The sequence below is a fragment of the Bos grunniens genome, chromosome 3 (genome assembly GCF_055505025.1).
Source record: "Bos grunniens cultivar Pamir isolate PY7600 chromosome 3, Bosgru_T2T1.0, whole genome shotgun sequence".
In the NCBI taxonomy this organism is placed as follows: Eukaryota; Metazoa; Chordata; class Mammalia; order Artiodactyla; family Bovidae; genus Bos; species Bos grunniens.
The window spans coordinates 12,585,656-12,600,617 of NC_141167.1; the positions used below are offsets into that span (position 1 = coordinate 12,585,656).

General features: G+C 44.1%; 1 long non-coding RNA gene across 1 annotated transcript; it reads left to right on the plus strand.

Moving 5' to 3' along the window:
- Positions 1 to 2,550: 2,550 nt before the first annotated feature.
- On the plus strand, positions 2,551 to 12,953 carry LOC147375008 (uncharacterized). The gene is made up of 2 exons (XR_015161497.1): positions 2,551 to 10,238; positions 11,882 to 12,953. It is a non-coding gene; the product is annotated as an uncharacterized LOC147375008 (long non-coding RNA).
- Positions 12,954 to 14,962: the final 2,009 nt, after the last annotated feature.

Genomic DNA, 14,962 nt, shown 5'->3' on the forward strand with positions numbered 1-14,962 from the left:
AGAAAGTGAAGAGGAACTCAAAAGCCTCTTGATGAAAGTGAAAGAGGAGAGTGAAAAAGTTGGCTTAAAGCTCAACATTCAGAAAACGAAGATCATGGCATCCAGTCCCATCACTTCATGGGAAATAGATGGGGAAACAGTGGAAACAGTGTCAGACTTTATTTTTCTGGGCTTCAAAATCACTGCAGATGGTGACTGTGGCCATGAAATTAAAAGACACTTACTCCTTGGAAGGAAAGTTATGACCAACCTAGATAGCATATTGAAAAGCAGAGACATTACTTTGCCAACAAAGGTTTGTCTAGTCAAGGCTATGGTTTTTCCTGTGGTCATGTATGGATGTGAGAGTTGGACTGTGAAGAAGGCTGAGCGCCGAAGAATTGATGCTTTTGAACTGTGGTGTTGGATAAGACTCTTGAGAGTCCCTTGGACTGCAAGGAGATTCAACCAGTCCATTCTGAAGGAGATCAGCCCTGGGATTTCTTTGCTAAGAAACTAAGGCTAAGGCTGAAACTCCAGTACTTTGGCCACCTCATGCGAAGAGTTGACTCATTGGAAAGGACTCTGATGCTGGGAGGGATTGAGGGCAGGAGGAGAAGGGGACAACAGAGTATGAGATGGCTGGATGGCATCACTGACTCGATGGATGTGAGTCTGAGTGAACTCTAGCAGTTGGTGATGGACAGGGAGGCCTGGCGTGCTGCGATTCATGGGGTCGCAAAGAGTCGGACATGACTGAGCGACTGAACTGAACTGAACTGAACTGATACACTAGGCATATAGATTACTGCTTTACCTGGATTGTCTTATAGATTAATACAATTACCATTCCCATGATAAAGGGGAAACTCCAGGTTAGAGAACTAAGGTTCTTGCCCAGAATCACAGTTTGCTAAGTAAAAAATTAAGATTTCTCTGCAAAAGCCCAAACCCTTGGCTTTACATTTGTATCCCAGGTTTCATAGTATCTGATCAGTTTTCTAGAGAAAAGATGAAGAGCCTGCATCAGTTTTCCAAAGAGTCCCTTGGACAGCAAGGAGATCAAGCCAGTCAGTCCTAAAGGAAATAAACCCTGAATATTCATTGGAAGGACTGATGTTGAAGCTGAAGCTCCAGTACTTCGGCCACCTGATGCAAAGAGCCAACTCATTGGAAAAGACTGTGATGCTGAGAAAGATTGAGGGCAGGAGGAGAAGGGGGCCATAGAGGACGAGATGGTTGAATAGCATCACTGACTCAATGGACATGAGTTTGAGCAAACTCTGAGAGATAGCGAAGGACAGAGAAGCCTGGTGTGCTACAGTCCATGAGGTCTCAAAGAGTCTAACAGGACTTAGCAACTCAACTACAATGACAGCGATCCGAAAGAGGGTGAAATCCTCAGTGCTCAGCCACCACACATAGGGCTGCTCCTGTGGGTTCCTGCAGCCAAGTGACCACATGCCAAGAACCTTGGAGGAATGTTCCCCTCAAGGGAATTGCCAAGTTCTAGCCTAGGTCTGTGTCTGGGGCACCTAAACACCCAGGGGCAGCTCACAGAGTTTTATCCACCCAACTTAGATATCCATGTTGTGAAGACGATTGTCCCTCTGCATTCTCTATGATAATAAGAGGCATTTGATTTTCTGACCTCCTACAAGTTCTAACCTAGACTCTTGGCCCCTGAGACTGCCAATGCCAGGGAGATGTATAATTTAATCAATAGTAATCTATGCCCTGGCTAATGGTCTGAAAACTCGAGAAGCCAGGCTTCTGCCTCAAAGCATTCATAACTTCTCCATCCCAATGACTCAATTGATCGGCAAATTTCGTTTACTTCTGAGTGATCATTGGAGAGGGCATCACAGGAACCGGCCCCTCGCCAATGCCACCCCCTTGGTAATAGCTCATGATTGCCCGAAGGGTGGCTGATGACGGGAGCAGGACTGTACAAGATTACTGATTGTTCATAATTGTCAACCAAATTGCATCTATGGTATCGAGCTTAAAAAAATGGACCAGAAGAAGCATCTCTTATTGATCCTTTCAGGTTACAAACAAGACGCGGCTGCTCCCTCAGAACTGGAGACTGGGCCTGCATCGATTTTTATTCTTTTTCTCCTTTGAATAACCTACAGTGGAATTTGAGGGCTGATTTTTAACCTGAAATTTCTCAAAGTTTTGCTTTTCTGGAGGTGGGAGGGGAGGGGCTGTCAGAGAAGGGAAATGTTCTGAGATGTGCGCACAAAAGCTGAGAGGTGGCTTCCTCACTTGGTTGCAAAGGCTGTCCACTCCCTCTGACCTTCACAGTGACCCCCCCCAAACCCTCCAGCATCTCCAGTCCCAGGGTCTCTCTGTCATATAGAAAATCCTCCACAAACCCCAAACTCAAGGGGCTGATGGACCAGTAAGTGACCTGCCACCTAGCTGGTTCTCAACTAACATCTGGTCATTGAACATCCAATCAAAACGGGAAAGCTGTCGACACTCCCAGCCTTTCCACGTTTCCAGATGTTTGATGATACAGAGACTCGGGCTTCGTCACGTTGGGAACAATAGGCACAGTGATACCTAACTGCCGGGAGCCGGCATATTGCATATTGAGTGCATATTGCATATTGAGTGCAGCACTTTTCAGGATCTGGAATAGCTCAACTGGAATTCTATCACTGCCGGTAGCCAGCGTGAGGAACTCCGCCCATGACAAAGGTCATGAGGAAGGAGGCTCGGCATACGCAAAGGCGGGATCAAGCCTCAGGAGTCTCCCTGGAAATTCTCGAGCAATCTACCCCCAAAACCAGAGTCTGCCTACTTTCTGCTTTGTGCTGTCACCTACACCTCTGACTTTACGGGGGGCTGTCCCCCACTACCTCTCTCTGCAAAAAGAGTTAGCTTACAGCTCCAGTTAATAATTCTTGGGTGTGACAGTGTTTCAACCTACAAACTCCTTTGGAAGTCCTCTAGCCTGCCTGAATAGGTTTTTTCCGGCAACATGTGATTGTTCAGAGCCTCCCAACTGTGAGAGGCAGGAGATGTTCTAAACTGTCTAAACACAGATTCCTTTGAGTAGTTAAAAGATTGATTAGAAATTGTATTGGTGAAGGGTTTTTCACTTGTTGGGCCAATGTTTGCTGCTAAGTCTCCATATCCCTTACCTACTGTGTCCTTGGCGGTGTATTGATTGATATAATGGGTGTATAGAAATGTAAGCAGTCGCCTCAATGTTTATAATCTTGGACCCTTGAGTTAATTCTTTTCTTGATTGAGCCCACCTCACCTTTGCCCTATAGGAATGCAACTTTCTCCAATGCTTTTTGGAGGCTGGCGCCTGACTTTAAAATAATCACCTTTAGAGAAAAATAAGTTTCTTAAAATGTTAACAGGCTTCCTGGCCAGAAGATGATGTAAATCACCTAAACTTTTGCATATGATAAGTTTGAAAGCCTGACTTCGATAAGGATCAGGAACTGCTGTCTTTGCATGCCTCTACCCCTTCCCCCATTATCCTCTATGCACAACTTAAGGTATAAAACTGCTTTGGAAAATAAAGTACCTCCTTTTTGTTCACCGGAATTTGGTGTCCCCATGTCGTTCTTTCTTTCACCTTCTAGCTAAATTTTTCCTCTGAGGCAGGGAAGCTTGTCAAGCCTACTAATTTTGCCTGGGCTTCTAAGATCCGACCGGGGAGGCCTTAGTGTCTCCTCTCCTTCGGGAGAACGGGAGGACGCCTGCGGCCTTCGTAGGTGACATTAATTCCCTGCTTTGGAATTTTATTCAGTCTCTTTTCTTCAGTGAATTTTCCTACTGAGCTATCCTTATTTCAGCCTCTTTTCTTCACTGAATTTTACTGAGCTATCCTCATTCTATTACTCTTTATATCCTTAATTAACGTTTAATTAAGCAATTGTTTCCTGATCTTCGCCTACGCCGTCTCTCCTTCGAATACCCTGGTTCAGCCGGGGCTGGTCCCCGGCAGGTGGCGCCCGAAACAGGGACTTTCGAAGGTAAGCTCCCCAAAGCAATCAGAGCCATCAGCCCTATTGCTCCCCGTTCTCGGAACAACTGGGTGACCAGCCCTCTTGTTCCCCCACGGAGCAGTTTGGGTGACCAGCCCTACTGCTCCTCCCTTGGAACAGTTTGGGTCACCAGCCTACTGTTCCTCCCCCGGAACAATCTGGGTCACCAGCCCTATTGTTCTTCCAGTGTTCGGGACGGCTAGGACCCCACTCAAGGGTGCCGCGGACCCCCCTGTAGGATAGACAGGGCGAGAGGAGTGGGAAGTGTTGAAAGTGTTAAAGAGTTAGACTTAGAGAAAGAAAACGGTTTTCTGAAGTTAAAAGGCCAAAGAAGAGCCTGATCTTTTAAAAAGCTAAAAGCTTTATCTTCTATTATATTTAATTTTCTGACATGGGTAACACTGAATCAAATGAAAGACAGCTCTTTATAGGAGTAATTTTACAGTTATTAAATAAAAGAGGAATCAAAGTTAAAAAATCTACCATTCAATCATTTTTTTCCTTTGTACAAGAGCATTGTCCCTGGTTTCCAGATGAAGGCTCTGTTAACTTAGATGTCTGGGAGAAAGTAGGAAAACAGCTAAAAACTTACCATGCCGAACATGGCTCAGAAAAGGTGCCTAATGACACCTTTTCCTTATGGAATATCATTAGAGATGTCTTAGACCCTGCCCCGGATTCAGAAAAAGTACATCTTAAAAGGGATAGTGAAGAAAATGCTGTAGCTAAACCTGCCCCTGAATCTAAAAGAGTAACCGTTAAAGAGGAAAATGAGGCTGAAACTGTAGTTAAACCTGAGGAAAATGAGAAAAACGAAGACCCGCCTGACTATCGGCAACTAAGAAAAATGTTAGCAGCCATGACTACTCAGGAACAACTTAAAGACAGGGATGAGAAAGGAGATCAGTCTTCCCCAAAAGGAAAAGAGAATTTAGATGAGATAACAGCTAAATATCACTCCGATGAAGATTGGCATCTCTTAAACAAAGACGCCCCAAAAAGCCTAAGAGAAACTTCCCCTATCAGGCCATCTGCTCCAAGGAGCCTAAGGGAAATTTCTCCTATCAGGCCATATGCCCCTAGGAATTCACAGGACACCTTCCCAGTTAATCCATTTGTAACCTCTGAATACCAAACAGTCCAAAGAGCTCCAGAGTACAGAGCAGGAAATACGGAACCTATGTCTTTGCCACCACCTCCCATACCAAGCCAAGCAGGTCCCATACCGAAGGACATGAAATGCAGGCCACAAGATATTAAACCCATAACACTTCCGCCACCTCCTTATCGAAGTGGGAATGCTCCACTATCGATTCCACGGAGACAGAGACGGGTCTTTTCTGCCCCTGGCGACAAATTCGATCCCCAACTCCAGGCTTGTTTCCCTTTAATTTTTGACAATGATGAAGACGAACAAAAGGCTCTCGGCTGGGAGCCCGTTTCTTTTCAATTGGTAAAAGAACTTAAAAATGCATGTGTCTCGTATGGGCCTAAAGCCCCATACACGATGCAGCTGGTAGAAAATTTAGCAGGTCAATGGTTAACACCTCGAGAATGGAAAACAATTGCTAGGGCCTGCCTGTCTGGAGGACATTTCATACTCTGGAAATCTGAATATGATGATCTCGCTCGCATGTGTGCTCTTAGCAACCAGGAGGGAGAGCTTCAATATATCACTGAAACTATGCTACTTGGACAAGTTGACTACCCCTCGCTTAATGAACAGATGAAATTAGATAAAATTGCTATACGACAGGTAGCTAATTGTGCTTTTACTGCCTGGCGTTCATTGCCCGATGGTAATGCATCAGGTACTGCTCTATCTAATATTAAACAAAAGTCAGAAGAGCCATTTGAAGACTTTGTCTCACGGCTTTCAGAAGCTGTCCAGAGAATAATTTCTGATTCTGAGGCAGCCAAATTATTGACTAAACAATTGGCCTTTGAAAATGCTAATTCTACCTGCCAGGCTATTTTACGCCCTATAAGAAGATCTGGAACTTTAATTGATTATATAAAGCAGTGTGCAGATGTAGGACCGTCAATGCTACAGGGTGTTGCTATAGCTGCAGCAATGAAAGGGAATTCCTATCAGCAAGCAGTCCAATCCTTTTTTACTAATAAGAATAAACCAACACAAGGCGATCCCAATAACCAAAATAGGAATGCATTGCCTAGAACTTGTTTTTCCTGTGGTCAGGTGGGACACATTTCTCGTGCCTGCCCTCAAAGACCACCTAGTTCTTATCCGCCTAACCCTGCCCAACCAGTCGTGTCTGCTCTGCAAAATCCTGCCCCCCAGCCCACGTATCCTAGGTCTCTCTGTCCTCGCTGCCAGAGAGGATATCATTGGGCAAGGGACTGTAGGTCAAGATTTCATAGAAATGGAGTCTTTTTAGGCCCCGACCAGCAGTCGGGAAACGGGTTGAGGGGCCAGCCCCAGGCCCCGACAACGATTGGGGCAGCCTCACTGAACCCATTCATTCCCTTCGTCCCGTCGCAGAGCTCATCAGAGCAACCCCAGGCAGTGCAGGACTGGACCTCAGTTCCACCACCTCAACAATATTAACTCCAGATAGCCCCACTATTAAAATCCCTACAGGAGTTAAAGGCCCATTACCAACTGGCTTGGTAGGAATTATATTAGGCAGAAGTTCCTTAGCTATGCAAGGTCTTACAATTATTCCTGGAGTAATTGACTCAGATTATACAGGAGAAATTCAGATAATGATTTCACCCCCAACTAAAACTTTCCAAATACATCAGGGACAGAGAATAGCCCAACTTTTACTTTTGCCTTATCATACTGCAATTGGGCAAACAGCCACCCAAAAGGAAAGGCAGGACAAAGGATTTGGATCTAGTGACATGGCTTTTTGGGTAACAGAAATTACTAAGAAGCGTCCTATGAAATCTATTTTCGTTAGTGGCAAGTCTATTGAAGGACTATTAGATACAGGAGCAGACGTTTCTTGTATTTCTGGGAAAGACTGGCCCAGTTCCTGGCCCACACATACTACTGAAAATGATTTGGTGGGCATAGGAAGAGCTCCTGCAGTAGCTAAAAGTGCAAAAATTTTAGACTGGCAATTTGAGAATACCCGTGGAACATTCCAACCATATGTGATTCCTTCGCTCCCCTTTTCCCTGTGGGGGAGAGATGTGCTGTCTCAAGTGGGCATGTTACTTTTTAGCCCTGATGATAAAGTAACTTTTCAAATGCTACAAATGGGCTATGACCCTTCAAAAGGGTTAGGTAAACAGCAGACAGGAATAACTGAGCTGATTTGCCCTGCTCCTCGAAAGTTCCGTGCTGGATTAGGGTATCCAAATTTTTGATGGAGGCCATTGTTTTTGCTGCCGACCCCATTACTTGGAAATCTCAGGACCCAGTGTGGGTAGAACAATGGCCTCTGACTAAAGAAAAACTACTGGCAGCCAAAGCGTTAATTTCTGAACAACTAGAATTGGGACATATTGAGCCCTCCAATAGCCCCTGGAATACTCCTATTTTTGTCATTAAGAAAAAATCTGGTAAATGGAGACTTTTACAGGATTTAAGAGCCATTAATGCCACCATGGAGGACATGGGGGCCCTACAACCTGGACTCCCTTCCCCTGTAGCCGTCCCAGAGGGATATAATATAATCGTAATTGATTTACAAGATTGTTTTTTCACCATCCCCTTAAATGCTGAGGATAAAAAGCGATTTGCCTTTAGTTTACCAGCAGAAAATTTTAAACAGCCTCATTTAAGGTTTCAATGGAAAGTGTTGCCCCAGGGAATGAAAAATAGCCCTACTCTATGTCAAAAATTTGTTAATGCTGCTTTAGAAGATGTTAGAGCTAAATATGAACAGGTCTATATGATTCACTATATGGATGATATTTTAATAGCTCACCCTGATAGAGCTCATTTACAAACTGTCCTCCAGGATTTGACCCTGGCATTAACAGACAGAGGCTTAAAAATTGCCCCAGAGAAAATTCAAGTCAATCCGCCCATAACTTACTTAGGACGGGTTATCAATTCAGAAACTGTGACTCATGCCCCATTAAAATTGAGAAAAGATCACCTTGTTACTTTAAATGATTATCAAAAACTTTTAGGCGACATTAATTGGATCAGACCTTATTTAAAATTAACCACTGCTGAATTAAAACCTCTTTTTAACATTTTACGCGGGGATCCTGATCCAACTTCTAAGAGACAATTAACTGCTGAGGCTCAGGAGGCCTTAGAGAAAGTGGAAGCAGCTTTATCTGATAGCTATGTAAAAAGAGTTAATTTACAAGCAAACTGGCAATTCCTTTGCCTAGCTACTCCAACTGCACCTACGGGAGTTTTATGGCAAAGCGGCCCCCTAGAATGGGTCCATCTCCCCACCCAAGCTAAAAAGGTAGTAGCTTCTTATCCAGGACTGATAGCTACGTTGATATTGAAAGGAAGAAAGCGGAGCATTGAACTATTTGGCAAAGAGCCAGCAGAGATTGTAATTCCATATAATAAGGAACAACTTGATGCTCTTCTAATGTTTGATGAGGATTGGCAGATTGCCATAGGAAATTATTATGGTCAATTTTTGCATCATTTACCCTCACATGTTTTGCTGAATTTTATGTCCAAACATCCAGTTACTTTTCCCGTCAGATGCAAACAGTCTCCTATCCCAAATGCTCAGATAGCCTTTACTGATGGGTCAGCAAACGGTAAAGCCTCCATAGTTACTAAAGATCACCAAAAGGTTTTACAAACACAGGAAACTTCAGCTCAAAGAGCTGAAATAACAGCAGTCATAGAGGCTTTTGCTATGTTTGCAGATGAGGAATTTAACCTTTATTCTGATTCTCAGTATATTGTCAGGTTGTTTCCACACATTGAAACTGCGGTTTTGCCTGAAAATAAAACTACCATATTTCATTTGTTAACTAAATTACAGCAACAAATTTGGAAAAGAAATAAAATATTTTTCATTGGACACATTCGGGCTCATTCCAGATTGCCCGGCCCTTTAAATGCCTTTAATGATTTGGCTGACTTGTTAACCAGAAATACAGTGGCTACTGTGATTGAGGAGGCCAGAGCCTCTCACTCACTTCATCATCAAAATGCTACTGCTTTAAGATATCAATTCCAAATTCCCAGAGAGACTGCTCGAGAGATAGTGCGTTCTTGCTTACACTGCCCCACTGTTTATAATAGTCTACCTATGGGAGTTAATCCTCGCGGTCTTAAGCCCAATGCACTCTGGCAGATGGATGTAACTCATATCTCTTCATTTGGAAAATTGTCTTTTGTTCATGTAACTATAGATACTTTTTCTCACGTTATTATTGCAACTGCTCGTACCGGAGAGGCAGTTAAAGATGTGATACAACATCTCTTTACTTGTTTTTCATATTTGGGCCTACCAAAAGCTTTGAAAACTGACAATGCTCCTGCTTATACTTCTAAGTCTTTTCAGGAATTTTGTATGAAGTTTCAAATTAAACATAATACAGGCATCCCTTATAATCCCCAGGGACAAGCCATTGTGGAAAGAGCACACCAAACATTAAAAATCCAAATTCAAAAATTAAAAGAAGGGGAGTTTAAGTATAGCTCTCCCCATCAAATCTTGCAACATGCTCTTTTTGTAATAAATATTTTAAATGCTGATTCGGCCGGAACTACTGCAATGCTTCGCCATTGGTGCCCGGAGCAGCTGAATGCAAAACCATTAGTTAAATGGAAGGACCTCCTTTCCGGACAATGGAAAGGTCCCGACCCATTGTTAACCAGCGGTCGAGGATATGCTTGCATTTTTCCACAGGACGCAGATTCTCCAATTTGGGTTCCCGACAGATTGATTCGCCATGTCTCAGCCCCTCGGATACCGGATTCCCCGGCTGCCGCGACCCCGAAAAAGGAAGGGACCTCCTCTGCCTTCACTCCCCGCGCCAGCACGGGAAACGCCGCCGGAGTCGGGACAACTGACAACGGAGATCCCGGATGAACAAGGAACAGATCCGCCCACCAAGCAGATGTCTCAACTTCACATACAAGATATTGCTCCCCCCGATCCTTTGCCTCACAAAAGGGTGTCAGGCCGCCTGACTCAGGCGACCCAGAATGCCTCCATACCTACTTGGGGACAAATAAAAACACTCTGCCACCAGGCACGGGGAATAGCTTCCTTACAGGGATCTCCAGCTTCTCCTGAGAAAACGTTTATTGCCATGCTTGCTTTGCTTTCCTGTCAGGTAAGCGCCTCTCCTATTCCAACCAAATATTGGGCGTATCTCCCAGATCCTCCAACTTTCCAAGTTGTTACTTGGGATAATGAGCCTATACGGGTCAACACAGACCAACCTCAGCTCTTGGGAGGATCCTATACTTCTTACACTAGAGATAAATATCCTATTAACTTCAATTATACCTTCAGGGGATTAACAGGTGATTTCCCTGTTTGCTTTAACTTCCCCAATGACCCTAGAAGCTTTATTACCCCCGCCAAAGAAGGATGTGTTGGGGCCTCTAAAAAAATAATTATAACAGATTCCTGGTCTTTACATCATCGGTCAGCTTGGGTATTATTGGCTCGTATGCCCGGGATTCTTGACCCCTATGTAACCCTGCATTTCAAATCTCCACCTAAATATCCGAATTGTTATAAGGTTGCTCCTTCAGACAAAGTATGGAACACCATAGACAGTCATACAGGATATCCAACTTGGACATCTTGTACTTATGATTCAAGGATTGATTATAGGATACCAGGAGGTAGAGATTATACTATTCAGGACTGGAGCAACCCGAATCCAGGTGAGGATCCATTAGCCAATAATACATTTGAGGGCAGATTTGAGAATTGGGATAGGATTCCTCTTCCTTGGCCAATACATGCCACTAGAAGGCATCGTAATCAATTTGTTCCTCCTATGCTGTCTTATACGACTAAGAAACAGACCTATTGGCAACCTGAAATTTGGAAAGCCCTTGCTGCTACTGCTCCTGTTTCCTTATACCGCCCAGATAGCAATTCTACTTATTCTGTTTTAGCTTGTCTGCCCTCCCCTTATGTTTTTCTTTTTACTAATGACTCCAAGAGACTTAATGTACGCATGAATTATTCAGGTGGACCTAATATAGTAACCTGTGAACAATGTATGCTTTCATCTTGTTTGACCCCTCAATATAATGTTTGCTCTTTTGTGGTGTTACAACGCCCACCCTATCTCATGATACCTGTGACAGTGACTAGCCACTGGTATGACAATTACGGCCTCGCCGTGTTACAACAACTACAAGATTTAATGCGACAACGGCGATTTGTGGGCTTACTTATTTTAGGAATATCAGCTTTGATAGCAGCAATTACTTCTGTTACTGCAGCAGCGATATCATTGACTCAACAAGTGCATACTGCCCAATATGTTAATGCTATGTCTAAAAATGTCTCTTTAACTCTAGCAACACAGGAGGTTATAGATAGAAAATTGGAGATGAGAGTAGACGCCTTAGAAGAGGCAATAATGCATATTGGGACTGAGTTACAGGCTTTAAAAGTGAAAATGGCTCTGTCTTGCCACGCTGATTACCGGTGGATATGCGTGACATCTTTAAAGGTAAACGAGACAGATTATGAATGGGAAAAAATCAAAAATCATATCTCAGGTGTTTGGAACAGCTCTGACATTGGCCTGGACTTAGGGAAACTTCATAATCAAATACAGACCCTGGAACACTCTCAACTGGATTTTACTGCCGCTGGAGCAGCTAATGACTTTTTTCACACTTTCTCTAACTTCATTTCAGGAAAAAACATTCTGTCTAATATCCTTGGATACATCGCTGCTGGTGCTTTAATTTTGCTTCTCATAATCGTTCTTCCTTGTATTGTCAGGATTCTTCGGCAGAATATTCAGAAGCTCGCGACTGAGCTGCATCTGGCTGTTTTAAGAAATAAAAAAGGGGGAGATGCCGGGAGCCGGCATATTGCATATTGAGTGCATATTGCATATTGAGTGCAGCACTTTTCAGGATCTGGAATAGCTCAACTGGAATTCTATCACTGCCGGTAGCCAGCGTGAGGAACTCCGCCCATGACAAAGGTCATGAGGAAGGAGGCTCGGCATACGCAAAGGCGGGATCAAGCCTCAGGAGTCTCCCTGGAAATTCTCGAGCAATCTACCCCCAAAACCAGAGTCTGCCTACTTTCTGCTTTGTGCTGTCACCTACACCTCTGACTTTACGGGGGGCTGTCCCCCACTACCTCTCTCTGCAAAAAGAGTTAGCTTACAGCTCCAGTTAATAATTCTTGGGTGTGACAGTGTTTCAACCTACAAACTCCTTTGGAAGTCCTCTAGCCTGCCTGAATAGGTTTTTTCCGGCAACATGTGATTGTTCAGAGCCTCCCAACTGTGAGAGGCAGGAGATGTTCTAAACTGTCTAAACACAGATTCCTTTGAGTAGTTAAAAGATTGATTAGAAATTGTATTGGTGAAGGGTTTTTCACTTGTTGGGCCAATGTTTGCTGCTAAGTCTCCATATCCCTTACCTACTGTGTCCTTGGCGGTGTATTGATTGATATAATGGGTGTATAGAAATGTAAGCAGTCGCCTCAATGTTTATAATCTTGGACCCTTGAGTTAATTCTTTTCTTGATTGAGCCCACCTCACCTTTGCCCTATAGGAATGCAACTTTCTCCAATGCTTTTTGGAGGCTGGCGCCTGACTTTAAAATAATCACCTTTAGAGAAAAATAAGTTTCTTAAAATGTTAACAGGCTTCCTGGCCAGAAGATGATGTAAATCACCTAAACTTTTGCATATGATAAGTTTGAAAGCCTGACTTCGATAAGGATCAGGAACTGCTGTCTTTGCATGCCTCTACCCCTTCCCCCATTATCCTCTATGCACAACTTAAGGTATAAAACTGCTTTGGAAAATAAAGTACCTCCTTTTTGTTCACCGGAATTTGGTGTCCCCATGTCGTTCTTTCTTTCACCTTCTAGCTAAATTTTTCCTCTGAGGCAGGGAAGCTTGTCAAGCCTACTAATTTTGCCTGGGCTTCTAAGATCCGACCGGGGAGGCCTTAGTGTCTCCTCTCCTTCGGGAGAACGGGAGGACGCCTGCGGCCTTCGTAGGTGACATTAATTCCCTGCTTTGGAATTTTATTCAGTCTCTTTTCTTCAGTGAATTTTCCTACTGAGCTATCCTTATTTCAGCCTCTTTTCTTCACTGAATTTTACTGAGCTATCCTCATTCTATTACTCTTTATATCCTTAATTAACGTTTAATTAAGCAATTGTTTCCTGATCTTCGCCTACGCCGTCTCTCCTTCGAATACCCTGGTTCAGCCGGGGCTGGTCCCCGGCACCTAACAATCAGTCACATCTAAAGACTATGATGTAATCTTATTCTCTCAAGAGTTCTATAAAGTAGGAGCTGTCATTTTCCCATTTTACAGTCGAGGAAACTGAGGCACAAAGAGGTGACGTCGTGTGTTCAAAGCTGGAAAACACTTTAACAGGACCCAGACTGGCAGGTGTCTGACATGTGACCGTTTCCAGGCAGAAAGCCACAGGAGCGCTCCGAAGCAGGAAGGGTCGATCGAGACTGGAGCTGAACAGTCTTAACTTCCTGTGTGCCCGGCACATGCTGGGCACTCTCCCTGGCTGGCCCACGTCATTCTCACAGTCACCTTCTGAAACAGGCTTGATTAATTCTGTGTCACTGATGGCAGCTCAGAAAGGAGATGTGACTCACCCATGGTCACACAGTCACTAAGTGGAAAAGTTGAGATTTGAATCCAGGCCAGTTAGTCCCCAAAGACCTGTGCTTCCAGAATGATAATAAGAGCATAAATAATAAACCAAACAATTTCACAAAAAATAGCCATGACATCAAAAATCCACTTTTTGTGTAAGACTTACTGCTTACAACCCATAGAGTGTCCTTTTTCTCATTGGATAGATATTGCTACTCCTGTCTTTTAAGCAAGAAAAGTGGTGCATGCCAGAAAGTTAAAATTTCTTTTTCTGAGTTCTTTGTGAAGTCCTTCTCAGGCCCATCCGATTCTGGGAAAGTTTTTCTGCCAACAGGCAGCTAGAGAGCTGGATGGGAGATGAAAACTGGCAGGCGTTAGTGATTGCCTGGGCTCCAGAGCAGGCAGCGAAATGCCCTATTGACGGATCTCCTCTCGGCATCAGATGGAGGGTGTCTTCTGAGACCCTGGGGAACAGCCTGGAGTTTGTTTCAGAAGTCTGGGCTTGGCCTTGGGCTAATGATCACACAGCTTGGCAGGGCAACAGCAGTGAGCAGCGGACAGAGCCCTTCTGGCAGCCCCTGCTTAATGAAAATGGCCAGCTGGGAGGTGAGCGGTCAGCCTGCCCTCTAGATCCATCTTTGTAGCTACTGAGCCCCTCTGCCCTCCCCCTGCTGGGTGGGCCCAGACAGCAGCTGTCTCTTTAATAAACATCTCAGCCACTATGCTCTAAAGAACAGAAACTGTGAAAAGAGCCTGGAGCTTTTTAGCTTTAGTGCTGGAGAGGCCACCCAGGCTGGCTGGGGACTGAGCCACACGTGACAAAGTGCCCCAGGGACATTCCTCCTGCCACCAAGAGGAAGTACTTTCTTGGGTCTGACCAGAATCTCTCCTGATTTTCCTGTCTCCTCCTCCAGGGGAATCTTCCCAACCCAGATCTCCTGCATTGCAAGCAGATTCTTTACTGCTGAACCACCTGGGAAATCCTTGCTAAACGTAACATTTACTAATTAATAGTTCTTATTTGATTTGGTATTTTTCACCTGTTTTATTTGAAAACCACTCTCTTGATCTTCACAGATACGGACAAATGAGGGTGCTTGTTGTGCCTTATCTTTGATGGCCAAAACCTGGAAACAATCTAAATGTACCAGTTACAGAAGATCAGTTAAGAAAGATACGGAATATCCAAAGGATCCATTCTTAAACTTTAGCCTGC